The sequence below is a fragment of the Antechinus flavipes genome, chromosome 2 (assembly GCF_016432865.1).
Source record: "Antechinus flavipes isolate AdamAnt ecotype Samford, QLD, Australia chromosome 2, AdamAnt_v2, whole genome shotgun sequence".
Taxonomy (NCBI): Eukaryota; Metazoa; Chordata; class Mammalia; order Dasyuromorphia; family Dasyuridae; genus Antechinus; species Antechinus flavipes.
The window spans coordinates 393,287,704-393,303,540 of record NC_067399.1 but is presented as its reverse complement, the minus strand read 5'-3'; positions in this window follow the sequence as shown (position 1 = coordinate 393,303,540).

Here is a 15,837-nt window from a genome sequence, read left to right as displayed (position 1 = left end):
TCAGTAAAAATCAGGGAAGGAATATATTAGAGTATGAATATTCATTTCATGTTACGGAGTACCAAAGAAACTGTATGTCACCAAAATTTAAGAGTTTGTTTTCTTTCTAGACCATCCATATAGGACATGACAGAAACCTTCAAAAGACATCAAAATGGATGACTGATACCATCATTGATAACTCAGATGGCCACTAATGAAGTGACAAGCATTCTAGGAAACATTTGCATAATTAGAAAATCTTGGGCAAGAAACTCTAGATTCTAATAGCACAGTGATTTTTTTTCATCACTGATTCCATAGAATATGATGGACACAAACATAAAAACAGAATTGGTAAGTAAACTGCTAGTTGAGAAGAAAATATCTAAGAATGTGATTAGCATTTGTGGATCACTGCATAGATTATAGAAATGCTGACTCCTTACTCAGGGATGGAATATTCAAAATAAATACTTGTAAAACTGTATTAACTTAGAATATTATAATTCTGTGCAAAAGAGATGTAAACAGAAGAGGAACAGGGAGAAAGAAACTGCTTCTATATGTATTCCAATACATGAGAAGGGGTCTCTACCCTTACTTTCTGGTAGGTCACATATGGTCTGTCCTCTTACTTTTTTCTAATAGTAGTTTCTCCTCCTCCCCCACCAGTTGCATGTCAAAAAAGTTCTTAGCACTTTTTTTTTTTAAACAAGATTTTGAGTTCCAAATTTTCTCCTTCCCTCCCTAACCCTCTCCTTTTTGGAAAATGACAGGCAGTTTGATATACTTTATATATGTTCCATCATGTAAAATATTTCTATCTCAGTCACAATTGTGATATCAAAAGAAAAAAAAAAGTGAGAGTAAAATAAGTGAAAAAATATGCTTTAATTTACGTTCTTTATTTGGCTATGAATAGCATTTTTCTTTGTAAATCCTTTGTACTTGTCTTAGATCATTGTGTTTCTGAGAAGAGATGAGTCATTCCTAGTTGATCATTACACAATGTTACTAATACTGTGTACAATAATTTCCTGATTCTGCTCATTTCATTTTGTATCAGTTCATACAAGACTTTCTGACTTTTTTCTGAAATCTGCCCATTTATCATTTCTTATTGCATCAGAGTATTCCATTATATTTATATACCACAGGTTATTTAGTCATTTCTCACTTGATGAGAATGCCCTCAGTTTCCAATTTTTTGTCACCCCAAAAAAGCTGCTATAAATGTTTTTGCGCATATAGATCCTTCCCCTCCTTTTATGATCTCTTTGGGATCCAGACCTAATAGTGATGATGAGGTCTAGATATGGGGTACCTAAATGAAATTAGGGTTTAGTTAGGTCTAGTGGCAGGATTGGGGTACAGGGAGTCAAATGGAGCTCTTTTGCAACCCCATTGGATTTGGCTCATGGATATGGTGGTAAATGAGGTCTAGTTGCAGCACAAGTCCCCAATAAAAGCATTTATCGGCCCCAAAAGCTAGATTGATAAAAGAGGTTTATTATGGGGGTTAGAAGTAAGGAAATAGGTGAAGGTAGAGATAAGAAGGGCACCTGGCAGAGAATCCAGTCGACAGAGGGTCCTGACATGGCTAGCATATTTGGGACCTCTGCAAAGAGTGGGTCCCAGCATGGCCCTGTTATAATGGGAGATTTAGCTAGAGGGATCTATGGGTGTAGCCCCAAAGTTGGCTCAGATCCTGACTGGGGATGGGACAGGTCCCAATCTTTTATTGGAATTCAAAAGGACCAGGATTTGTGAGTCAAAGGGTAATTACATTAACTAGAGGGGGTTAGGAATCACAAAGAAAGGAATCTTAAAGGGACCAGCTCCTCATCATTGATATTGCTAGGTCAAAGGATTTGCACAGTTTGGTTCCCCATTCAGTTATGGTTCCAAATTTCTCTTCAAAATTCAGTTCATGGCTCCACCAACAATGCATTAATGCCCTACTTTTCCCATATTCTCTGCAATATTTATAACTTTCCTTTTTTGTCATATTAGCCAATTGTATATGTGTGAGATAGTATCTCAGAGTTGTTTTGATTTGCCTTTCTTTAATCAAAAGTGACTTAGAGCACTTCTTCACATACCTATAATTATCTTTGGTTTCTTTAATTGAAAACCACTTGTTCATATCTTTAACCATTTATCAATTGAGAAATTGATTGTATTCTTATAATTTTGAGTCAGTTCTCTCTGTATTTTGGAAATGAGGCATTTGTCAGAGATGCTCTAGCTATAAAGATTGTTTCCCAGATATCTTTTTTTTTCCCTTTGTTACATTGGTTTTGTTTAAAAAGCTTTTAAATTTAATATAATTAAAATGATCTATTTTCACTTCATAATGCTAACTCTTTTTGGTCATGAATTCTTACCATCCCCATAGATTTGATGGGCTGACTATTCCTTACTCTTCTAATTTTATTATGCTCCTCTAATTTGATTATGGTATCACCTTTATGTCTAAATCATGCACTCATTTTGACTTTATGAGATGTTTGTCTATATTTAGTTTATGTCCAATTGTTTTTTAGTTTTCCCAGCACTTTTTACCAAATAGTGAGTTCTTATTCCCAAAACTGGTGTCTTTGTTTTTATCAAACACTAGGTTACTATGAATCCATTTAATTCTACAATTTTTTTTTCCTAGGAAGTTTAATCATTAGTGACTTGTTCAAATTCTGTTTCTAATACGGGATTATTTAAGTTTTCTATTTCCTGATCTGTTAATATAGGCACTTGATAATTTTGTAATTATTCATTGATTTGCTCAAATTGTCAGATTTATTGGTATTTAATAATATTTCCTAATGATTGTTTTAATTTCTTCTTTATTGATGATGACTTCATCCTTTTCATTTTTGATAATGGATATTTGATTTTCTTATTTTTTAAAAATTAATTAATAAATAGCTTATCTATCTTATTTTTTTCTTCAAACTAGCTCCTAAATTTATCAATTAGTGATATATATCTTTTAATCTTATTAATCTCACCTTAGATTTTCATGATTTCTAATTTAGTGCTCTGTTCAGGATTTTTATTTTTTTCTTTTTTCAAGCTTTTTTAGTTGCATGCCCACTCCATCGATCTTTTCTTTTTCCATACTGTTGATATTAGAATTTAGAGAAATAAAAATTTCCCTAAATACTGCTTTAACTTCATCTCATAAATTTTGATATGTTTTCTCATTTCTCTTTCTCTTTAATGAAATTATCTTCTTTCAAAATATGAAGAGGCCAACAAGAGGAAATTTTGTTTTGGACCTGATTTTAATCAAAATGTAAAAAACTCCTTGTTGGGGTGACATCCCTTGGGGCAAAAAAAAGAATGAAAATTCCATTCTAGACTTTTCAGTTGAGGGGAAAGTCAGGCAAAAGCTGCCATGGATTCCTGATTTGGGAGAATATATTTCAAAGTATTTTGGAAAATTATAGGGACAGTCACAAGGATTAAATTCCATAAGGGAAAATACCTCATTATGAAAAGTACTCAAGAATATAATTCTGAAGACCCAGAAAAAAATATTTCAGTGAGTAGAGAAAGGGGGGGGGGGGGCGGGAGAGGGAAGAAAGCATTGTTTACAGAAACTTGTTTATATTGACAAATTGTTCATTATCTCACAGAACTTGAAGTTGTTATAAAAAAAGTAAGCTAATAATATTCAGATGATTCATTTTACATTTCTTTCTCATGGCTGTGTGATGATTCTTTTTAGACTGTAAGCTACTTGAAGAAAAAGGCATCTTTAGTACTTAGCATACAACACATGGTAAGAACTTACAAAGATTTGTTGTTGATGAAGTTGTTTTAACGTATTCTTTCTTTCTTCTTTTACCGTTTACTGAATTTTAGTGAACTCCTTAATCTTATGATGAATTCTTCATTACACACAAGGGAAATGCTACTTTATGTCAGTCCTACCACAGATTATTCAGTCCATTATTCCATGCATATGGAATGCTACTCCAAAGAGAAAGCATGAAAGTAGTACAGAACTCTGATCATATGATAAGGAAGACCTGAGTATGAGTACTGCTTTTACACTTACTGGGTGAATGTGGGCTAGTCGCTTAAACTCTTCAGTGTTCTTTCAAACAATACTCTTAATAATACATTGGAGAAAAGGTGGCAGTTTGAATTGGTAACAAATAAAATCCTACTATCTCATACTTTTAGGATATAGTTAACATTGGAAAAAATTTAGTCATTCTCTAGGAAAGGGGGCTGTGATGAAAGGTGAAACAATAAGTTCTACAATGCTAGAATTTTCTAGAAAGACTTCTCTTTTTCCTTTGCTTTTTCACTTGTTCATAGAAAACCTCCATAAATAAAATGATAAGAATCATTTCAGCATATGAATGACTCCTCAAAAAGTTTTAAACATATCAAAATGGCCCTTTTTCCCCTCCCCTCCTGCAACATAGCAATTCAGAATATCCACAGTATATAAGCATTGGATGTACCTTGTAGGGAATATATTAGCATCTGAAAGAAAAGTTAAATAAAGTCCATCTCTTCTTTACTCTAGGACTGTTTAATGCAACTTTTCCTTGACACTTCCACATTAAGAATCTGTTTAAGTTACTGCCTAGTTTATTTTAAATCAATTTTTCAGCACTTCCATGTTCTTGCCTTTGTATTTTTTTTTTTTTTGTCATTTTTGGTTTAATGTAAAAGACTGCATGTTTTTTTCTTTGTAGCTTGGTTTAAAAACCTTTCCTCTTCCACCTCTCCCATTTCCCCATCTCTTGAATTCATTATATTGTCTTTAGGAAGTTTTGGGGTTTTGTCAGGGATATTCTGCTGTCCATTTCTTTTTCTTTGACTGGAAAGGCTTTTTGACATGCAGCAGAAAAATCATCAAATGTTCAAATTGTATCTATCCCTTGATTACTATATATATTTATTGAATTCACTTGATATCTTTAAGTCTTTCTATTTATTCTTTTATTTTTGTTAAGATGAAGGTGACTAATATCAAATTTCAATTACCTATATGCATGTTGTTTGTTTTTAAGCAGGATTTTATTCAGAAAAATGCACTAAAGTTGAGGTTCATAGCCTCAGGTTTCAGTTCCAGCTTCAACACCTAAAGTGAGAAAGTTACTGCATTTCTCTACTTTTCTCTAAAATGAGAGCATGAAAACTTGCCTTCATTGCTGTGCTTCATGGGATTATTATAAAAGTGTAGGTAAACTAAATAGTAGGTGCTTTTAAGCATGTGAAATGTGTTTTTATTCTATTATTAATTACTTAATAAATTAATTAAAATTAATTTTATTTATTTTTTGGTTTACCTCTGGCCAATTATTAATAGCAGGTTGTCTCTGCTGCTTTGTAATCATTTGAATGAACTCAGAGAATCTGAATGAATTCATGGATATAGCCATTGAAATACAACATAATATGTTAATTCTTTCTCTTATTCCCTCTTCTTTTCCTTCCATACATAGTATATCTCCAAGTCAAATATGAATGACTTTGTGTTGGTATGCTATTTTTTTATCATCTGAGCCAAAATCTGCTCTTTAGAGTAGATAATTCAAAATTAATCTTTTTGCCTATGAGAGATTCTCAGAATGTTAATCAATCATGTAGAATTCTAATAATGTTAGGCAATAATATAATAAGTCTGATTTTTCCATGTAGTAACTAAAAGAGAATTCAGTTTCATCTTTTGTTATACAAAAAGAGTGTTTTTTTTGATAATCTCTAGGGTCTAATTTAGTGCTGAAATTCTGTTGTTCACTACCTCTGGACCTGAATTGAAAGAAGAAAACTTGAAATAATAGCTTTTTCTTTTTAAAGGTCTTCTTGGTCTTATGCTTTCCCTTTAGGACTAACATTTGACTTTTGTCATTTTTGAATAACAAAAGCCTTTGTGATTTAGGAAAAAAGATATTCTTAAATTCATCATTATTTCTCTATATTTACTTGTCTTAGACATTGTTCTACTCATTTAAGAGAATTTTCTTTTTTTCTAAATAGTGATATTTTTGTCACCTTTGCCATGCAACTGTTGAGGTTCAAAAGAGACCCCAAAATGTTTGAAGTTGCAAACTGGTGTTGTGAAGTGTCTCAAAAGAATTTGCAGCTCAAACCTATCTCCAAGTCAGGGGGCAAATTTTATTATAATTGCAATGCCAGTTGAAGCAAGCTAAGTTACAAAAGAATTTAGCAAAGCACCAGAAGCAAGAAAATAAATTCATAGGAAAAAGTTCCAGAGATCAGGGAATTTGTGTTACTTATTTGCTAGTTTTATGGGTTATAGTAGGTATGAGGGGTGCTCTATTCACTATTGTCTCAGAAACTTTATCATTGACCAATATATTGTTTATCTGATAGTCAGCAATGTTTTTAAGACTACACTACAGTATTCTAAGGCCAGGAAACTTTAGGGTTATTGACATATTGATTGTTAGGACAATAGCAATCCTAAGGAAAGGGGGCCTCGGGGTTATTGCAATATTTCACTTAGAAGCTACATCCCATCACAACCTTGCTTGATCCCTTTGGTCAGTAATGATCTTGCTCTTTTTTTTTTTTTCATATAGCATTTTCTTTCCCTATAAAGTGCCATATGATATTATTTTCTTTATGTTTTATCCTTCTATTAGTGCTATGATGATAGAGAACAGAGACTCTATTTTATAGAAACTTAGCATATGCTCTAAGAACAAACATAACTAGTAGCCATGTATCCGGTAGCCAGGATGTTTGTTGAATTGTTCTATAATGCTCTAAGAGTTTTATTAGAATCATCCATAACACATAAGATTGACCAAATAGGCACACTAATAGATTGTTATGGGAGCTATGAATGGTTTGACTATTTTGGAAAACAATTAGGTATTATGCAAATAGATGTCCATAAACACTGACTCTATTACTGAGCTGATACACAAAGGAGGTCCTCATATGCATCAAAATATTTATAGTAATATTTTTGTGATATGAAAGAATTAGAAACAAAGTAGATGTTTATTGTTTGAGTAATTGCTAAGCAAATTGTGGTAAAGAAATGTAATAAAATGTCATTCTATTATAAGAAATGATGGATGTTATGAATGGAACATGGAAAGATCCATGAATTGTTGTTGAAAAAACAAATCCTAAAACAATTATATACAATAACTACAGCAATGTAACTGGAACACACAATCCACAAACCAAAAAAAAAAAAAAAAAAAAAAAAAAAAATCAAAGGTAAAAAAAAAAAAAAACACATTATAATTATCAAGCATGACTCAAAGAGATAGAAAAAGGAGTCATATATTGAATATGTAGTCAGACTTTTTCATTGTATCAATCAGTTGTACTGATTTGTTTTCCTCTTAAAAAATACCTATTTGTTATTTGAGATGGATCTCTGGAAGGGAAGGAGCAGTATAATGACTATGATGTGAGAAATAGAGGACATCAATAAAAACTTATTTAAAAAAAAAAAGGTATAAGGCTGAGCAAATGTTAGATATTCTGAGGAAGATACTGAACACATAATAGGCAAAATTCCTGTTCATTTGGGTGTGGATGATGGAGTCTAGTTTTACTCACCAAACCTTAAAGACAGTGTGAAGACTAGAGTGAAGACTAGATAAGAGAAGCAAAAAATATTCAAAGGAAATGTTTTTAATATGAAGAGAGACTAAAAGATTATTTCAATAAAAGTAATGACAAAAGTACCACAATTAGTATAATAAAGAAAGTAATAGATTGGGGAGAAAAGTTGCATCAGTAAACATTTATTTATTTGTAAATCATTTGCATACACACACACACAAATATATGTTATATTGTGAGGCAGCTGGTAGAACAATGGGTAAAGTCCCAGAAGAGGACTCCCTAGAAGGGGAAGAGTTAAATTTAATTCTAACCTCATAACTGGATAAATAACTTACTCTGCTTCAGCTTCCTCAATTGTAAAATGGAGATGATAATAATACCATTCTCTCAAGGTCATTGTGAGGATTAAATGAGATAATATTTGCAAAAAATGGCTTAGCACAGTGCCTCGGATGTAGTAGGTGAAATATGAATGTCTGTTCCTTCCCTCTCTCTTCTCTTCAACAGGGGACATCCTATGTAGTACACTCAGAGTTGCCTTTCCTGGTTTTGGTTGACCACATGAAAGCTTTTGGAACTGTTTCTGACCACATGATGATTCAATACTGAGAAGTCTCTTTCTTTAATAGTAACTTTACTTTGACCCTCCTCTGTAATAAGTGGTTCATTCAATTTCTAGACTTCCCTTCAGGAATATAAGGTATGCAAAGGAATGGTCACTGATTTTTCTCCTCATCTCACTCCAGTTGTTGCATGGAACATTGACAACAGGCCTGTACTGCTATTTCCCCTTTCTGTTTCCTTTGTTGAGAAGGTGATCAAATATCAGTCTCAAGGTACTTGCACCCAAATTTGAAGTCAACCCAATGAATTTGAAAAATCTGAGAGTTTTGATTCCAATTACTTCATCTTCCAGGAATCAAGGGAAATTTCTTCTCCAGAGAAGATAACTTCAGAAATTAAATCTAAACCAGCTTTTTTTTAAACCAAAAGATATATACCAGGTTTTGTTCAAGCAGTGCAGAGCCAGTGCTAAATGTAAAATATCTTTTTGGGTAATCTCACCAATTGCTTTATATTATTAACAAAGAAGTTTAAGCATTAGACTCCCAACATAGTAGCTATAATTAGATTACTGAATACAATGGAATTTATTTCACTTAACATGAATTTTATATGCTTTTAATTGTCCTGAGTTTATCATTCCTTTTGTGTATAAAAAATAAATACCTGATTCATATCTGATTCATATTGTACATTTTGTATCATTATAGTTCTCTCTTTTGGGGAAATCCTAAATGCTAGCCTGAATCTAAGTTTTAAATAATTTATTTCTGGATCATTGGGGCTGAAACTTAAAAGAGACAAAAAAAATATGTGACAAAAGGGAAACTTTTCATTAGAGGCTAGCCTCTACTGTGACTAAACTTAGTTAGAACACATATCTGAATCCAGAGTAGAGTGGACCTTTAGAAGAGAAATGAATGAGTGTAGTATCCTTGGCACTGTGAACCCAGTAGTAGTTCCTAAACATTAAGACAAATATAGAAGAATAAATATCTTTTTTTTACTAAAGCTTTTTATTTTCAAAATATATGCATAGATAATTTTCAACATTTATCCTTGCAAAACCTTGTGTTCCAAAATTTTTTCTCTCTCTGCCTTTCCCTCATCCCCCTTCCCTATATAGCTAGTAATCAAATATATGTCAAACATATGCAATTATTCTATACAAATTTCCATAATTATTCTGCACAAGAAAAATCAGATCAAAAAGGAAAAAAATGAGAAAGAAAACAAAATGTAAGCAAACTAGAGTAAAAAAAGTGAAAATACTATGCTGTGATCCACACTCAGTCCTCACAGTCCTCTCTCTGGGTGCAAATGGCTCTCTCTATCACAAGACCATTGGACCTGGCCTGAATTACCTCACTGTTGAAAAAAGCCACGTCCACCAGAATTGATTGTCATACAATCTTGCTGTTGCTGTATACAGTGTCCTCCTGATTCTACTCACTTCACTCAGCATCAATTCATGTAAGTCTCTCCAGATCTCTCTGAAATCATTCTGCTGATCCTTTCTTATAGAATAATAATATTCCATAACATTCATATAACATAACTTATTCAGCTATCCTCCAACTAATGGGCATCCACTCAGTTTCCAATTCCTTGCCACTACAAAAGGGTTGCTACAAACATTTTTGCACATGTGGATCCTTTCCCCTTTTTTATGATCTCTTTGGAATACATGCTCAGTAGAGACACTGTTGAATCAAAGGATATGCACAGTTTGATAGCCCTTAGAGCATAGTTCTAAATTGCTCTCCAGAATGGTTGGATCAGTTCACAACTCCACCAACAACATATTAGTATTGCAGTTTTCCTACATCTCCTCCAACATTCATCATTATCTTTTCCTGCCATCTTAGCCCATCTAAGAAGTGTGTAGTGGTACCTAGAATTGTCTTAATTTGCATTTCTTTGATCAATAGAGATTTAGAGCAATTTTTCATATGACTACAAATGGTTTTAATTTTTTCACCTGAAAATTGTCTGTTCATATCCTTTGACCATTTATCAATTAGAGAATGTCTTGTATTCTTATAAATTTGAATCAATTCTCTGCATATTTTAGAAATTAGGCCTTTGTCAGAACTCTTGGATGTAAAGATTTTTTTCCCATTTTCTGTTTCACTTCTAATGCTTTCTGCATTGCTTTTGTTTATCAAAAAACCTTTTTAATTCAATGTAATCAAAATTATCCATTTTGCATTTCATACTATACTTCTCCACATTCCTGAGAGATAAATTTGCTCACAGTATCACTTTTTATGTCTAAATCATGAATCTATTTTGACCTTAACTTGGTATAGGGTTTTAGGTATGGGTCAATGCCTAGTTTCTGTCATACTAATTTCCAGTTTCCAGTTTCCAGTTTTCCCAACAATTTTTGTCAAATAGTGAGTTCTTATCCCAGAAGCTGGGGTGGGGGGGGGTGGGGAGATAGTTGAGTTTATCAAACAGTAAATTACTATAGTCATTAACTATTATGTCCTGCGAACCTAACCTATTTCATGATTAACTACTCTATTTCTTAGCTAGTACCAAATGGTTTTGATGACTACTGCTTTATAATAAAATTTTAGGTCTGGTACAGCTAGGCCACTTTCATTTATATTTTTCTTCTTCATTAATTCCCTTGAAATTCTCGACTTTTTGTTCTGAAAGTACAAATATCAAATAAAATCAGTGGTTAAAATGATGAATGATCAGTTCCCCAAAGATCTACAAACTATTGAGATCCATGAAAAAATATTCTTCTGAGTCATAATAATAAGAAAAATATAAATCAAAACAATTCTGAGCTTTTACCTTATATCTAGAAAACTGATAAAATTGATAAAAGCTGGTATTAGTTAATGTTCAAAGTATTATAAAAAGACAGGAGCCCTTATACACTGTTAGTGTGTATATAAATTTGACCCAACCTTTCTGGAAACAATTTGGAACTAGCCTAAAACATGATTAAAATACCCAAAGACTTGGAAACAAATTACATGCTTATTGACTGGGGAATGGTTAAATAAATTATGGGACTTGTATGTATTGGGCACTTAGGTGGTTCTTTGCACCAGAGCACTGTCCCTACACTCTGTAGGATATGAATTCAAATGTGACCTCAGACACGTACTAGTTGTTTTACTCTGGGCAAGTCACTTCTTATATCCAAGAACTCATAGGAGTGGCCTTTATTGCTAGATTAACTTGTCCAGTCTAAGTTTACTTCTTTCAGGATCACCTTCAAAAAGTTACTTTTAACTAATAGTCCTGTTTATATTGCCAGGATATTTTAAAGGCAATATTGCAAAGCTGAATTCCTTGTTTCTACACTCAATTGTTTATCTTCCATCAATCAAACAGCTGCGAAAACTCTAGAACTTCCTTTATTAAAATAGCCTATACTTATAGGTTAAGAAGTCAAGGTTTCTTTTCTCTCTGTTGCATCTGGAGGATGAAGGACTTTAACAGATGTACTCCCTGGTTCACTCTTCTCAGTATATTCACTGAGGGTAGCTAACTTCCCATCTGTTCTTTAGCTTTCATTTTCATAGTTGCATTCTGCTATTTCTGTATCCTGTACACATATTGACAACAGAGTATTTCTCTTATCGTTTAGTTTCCAAAAAGCTGAAGACTGTGGCTCTGGATATTATGCATTCTGTGGGATGCATGAATGAAATGAACACTCAAAGTTCTCTCAAAAGATGGAGACAGTAATGTAAAAATTGAATGAGGGTCGGCTGTGCCCCAGGGCCAGTTTTCTTTCTCCAGAAACTATGTGGTTTACAAGAAATGGGACCTTTTCTTTGTGAGATTAAGTTGGGGCCACCTTGGCACTGAAACTCCCATAGAAGGTAATTTAGTAATCCTAAAGATGTGGTTGGGTTAAAAGTTTTTCTTCATTTATTACTTAGAATGTGAGGTCATTTGTCTTGGCTAATCAGGGCAAAGATCCAGCCTATAGGGACTGTTAGCCTAGGCCCCTATATAATTCTTGTCTGTAAACTGGGCCTTTCCTCTCCTTGCCCAACTGCTTGTGGGTAGGGCGACTCCCTTTTTCACAAGATTATAATAAAATTCCTTTCTGCTTTTGCCTTAAGAAATCTCCTTAATTTATTTGAGCAGGTGGTCTTGTCCCACCCATGCAGAAGTAGACATTAAGGAAAACATTTGATAACGATAAATGAATAAGAATTGATTCATATAGGATCAGATGATAATTGTGGAGTTGAAGAAAGAGAATCATATACAAATAAAATAAAAGGCTTTGTCTTAAGTAAGCACAACTTCAGGGAAATCTTTCTTTGGGAAATATGAGTTCAAGTCATACAATAAACAACAAAGTAAGTGTTCACTATTTTATTCTCACATGTTAGCTTTGACCCCTTCAAAATTTTATTTATTTTATTTATGTTATATACCAGTGGTTCTCAAACTTTTGTTTTCAGTATCTTTATCCTATTAAAAATTATTGAGGATCTCTCCAAGGCGTTTTTGTTTATCTGGATTATATTTATAGACATTTACGATATTGGAAATAAAAAGTATTTTTGAATTTGTAGACCTTCTAAAAGGGTTTCAGAGATCCCCAGGATTCTCTAGACCATACTTTGAGAACCACTGTTATACTGAATGATTTCTAGTTCTTGTCAAAAATTATCCCTCCCTCTCCAAGAAAATGTAAAGTTTTACCCTTATTGAAGATGATCAAATTCCATTTTATTGGTACATACACATACCTCCCATGTATCTTTTTTCTTGGTCATTTATGGAAGAGAAATTGGCTACTTGTTAGAAATAATTCAATTCCATTTCATAGATGCTTTTATCTGTAGTTTGCACATATCCTTTTTTTTTTTTTTTTTTTCTAGGCCATTTATGTAAGAAGAACTGGTACAGACTCTGTGGACAACTTATAAGAACATTCAAGGTGTTTTGATCCACAGAAGTCCTGATAGAATCAGTGCTAGCAGACCAAGATGACATATTTGTGTACAAGTGATACAAGTTGTACAAATGATAATGATAGGAACTGATCTTGTGATTTTATTGATATACAGAGCTTTTAGGTGAGAAAATGTCCTCTACCAATTCCACAAGATTATTTGTGGCTTATAGTCTTAGACAGTTTCCTGGAACTTGGAGACATTAAGTAATTTGCCCAGGCACACCCAGCCAGTATGTATAAAGATAGAATTTGAACTTTAATCTTCCTGACTCTGAGATTAGCTCTCTCTGTATTCTGTTATGGATATGTGGATTCTGTAAATCTGTTGCTCTTCTTTCATAAATTTTTTTTATATGGCTGGTGTCTTTGTAAATGCCATAGACTGGGCATAAAAGACTTCACAAAGTAGGACGAAGATCTTTGGTTTATTGATCAATATTCTTCCCAGCTCCTGGATCACAAAATAAAAAGGAATACTGTTCCAAATTGCCCTTATCTGTACCATTTAATTCAAAGATCAATTTTATCAGATGCATGTTCACGTTATTTTTTTGCCTTTTATTAACTACCTTATCTGCTGCTTATCAGCATATTCAATGTGTATGGAAGGAGAGCTGATGAGAAAATAAATCATTTTTCTGGTAAGGCATATCTTTAACAGCATTAGCCAGTTCTCAGCAAACAATAGGGCAGAAAATGTATGTTTGTAAAAAGAATTATCTTTTTGTTTCTTTCCTTGAAATGCTGAAAAGGCTGCTCTTTAAAATTCCCTTAAGTGCTTTAGTCAGTCTTGCACTCACAACAAAATCCAGAAGTCCTGGATTCAAGTTATCCTTTTGATATGTATTAGCTATCTATAAGTCACTTAATTTTTCAGGGTTCTAGCCTGTAATTAATCTTAACTCTATTATGTTGAAATAAGACATCATCCTGAAAAGATAGAGTGAGTAATCTCATCAGAGAATGTTCACGAAATCACAGGTTCAGGTTGTAATTTGATGTTGACCTATAGATGTAATGTGTGATACTAAGTTACTCTTATTGGGCAGGCCTTTTTTTTTTAGCCAAATTACATGGACAATGCAATATAGCAATCAGATTTAGACTTGGAAGGGACCTTAGCGATCATCCAATTTAACCCTTTTATCTTGCAGATGAGGAAACTTAGACAGAAGGGTTTATATGACTTGCTTAGGATAAGTACATAATAGAGCTAGGATCAGAGACCAGGTATTTGTTGCTGTTGAATCATTTCAATTGTGTCTGAATCTTCATAACACCATTTGAGGTTTTTTTGGCAAAGATACTGGAGTAGTTTGCCAGTTCCTTCTCTAGTGGATTAAGGCAAACAGGTAAAGTGATTTGTCCAGTGTGATACAACCAGTAACTATCTTAGGTGAGATTTGAACTCAGGTTTTCTAATTAGCACTCTAGCACTCTAACTACTGTACCACCTACCTGTCCTTCAGTTGAGGTCTACTGATCTCCAATCCTATATGCTTTATACTCTATCAACTTGCTGGACCAATAAACATCTCTTGGTTCAGAATTTCAAATGAATACCTAAGAATATCTTCACAGCAAAAGTTTACTATTTGCAATAATATATAGAAGGATGTGTGAGATGAAAATAGGTTTGGATTAGAGAAATGTTGGAATTTAGGTATTCTTATGAAAATATTATTTTATTACTTTAAAATACAACTATATACATGAAGCAAATAAATGAAATTCACTAAGTTAATATCCAACAATAGATTTGCAAAGAATTTTATTTATATGAACATATTTTACCCTTACAAAAATCCCTAGGAGGTAAGTGCTACTATTTTCCCCATTTACAAATGAGAACACTGAAGGACAAAGCAGTTAAGTGATTTATCTACATAACTAATAAGTGTCTGAGAAAACAGTTGCCTAGATAGCTAGTAATCTGTTCAGGATCTACTTTTTCTTGATAGAACTACCTTAATAAGAGCTTACACATGTGAATCATCTTAAACACTCCAAGGATTTTCCCCCAACCTGGGAGGTGGATAAGTTATATATGATTATTCCCATCCAACAGATGAGAAGACTTTGTCTATGAGAGGTAAGAAACTTGCCCAGAATTGCAAATAGGGTGAGAACTGAGCTTCCAACTCAGCTTCACTCCTAACCCCAATTTCAATCATTATGTCTTGTCAACTCTGTCCGTATGCAAATAAAAGTTCTCAAAAAGTGACTGTAAATAGTAATCAAAAACAGTAAGTTAAAAATTTCCCAAATCTTGAGTTTTATTTGCTTAGTTAATTCCAAGTCTCACCCTTGTTTCCACACTCCCTCCCCTGAGTATATTAACTTTTGAATGGATGATTCTGAATTAATAAGGTTTTACTGCATGTCTTGTTGATTTTTTTCACCCTTGCATTATCAGAAGCAGGATCAGTCTTGAAGTGACTGTTCTCAAACTTATTCCCTAAAGTAGGACAGGAAAGAGAACTGAGGAAACTATTTTTTTTTTTCCCACATAATCATTGAGTTTTTCCTCATTTTAGAATGTGGGTTCCAAGTATTCAGTTCTGGTAAAGAGATTGTCAGAGAAGAATGATGTAAATCATTAGATTTGATGCAGAAAAAAAAGGTTTTGGGGAAGTTGCATCCCTCTTTCCTTTGTGATCAGAAAAGATCAATTTCTGGTGAGGAGTCTGTCTGGACTTGACCATTCTGTATCTCAAACAACAAGAGAATAGTGTGCCATTGGTCTCACCTTCAAATCCTTCCAG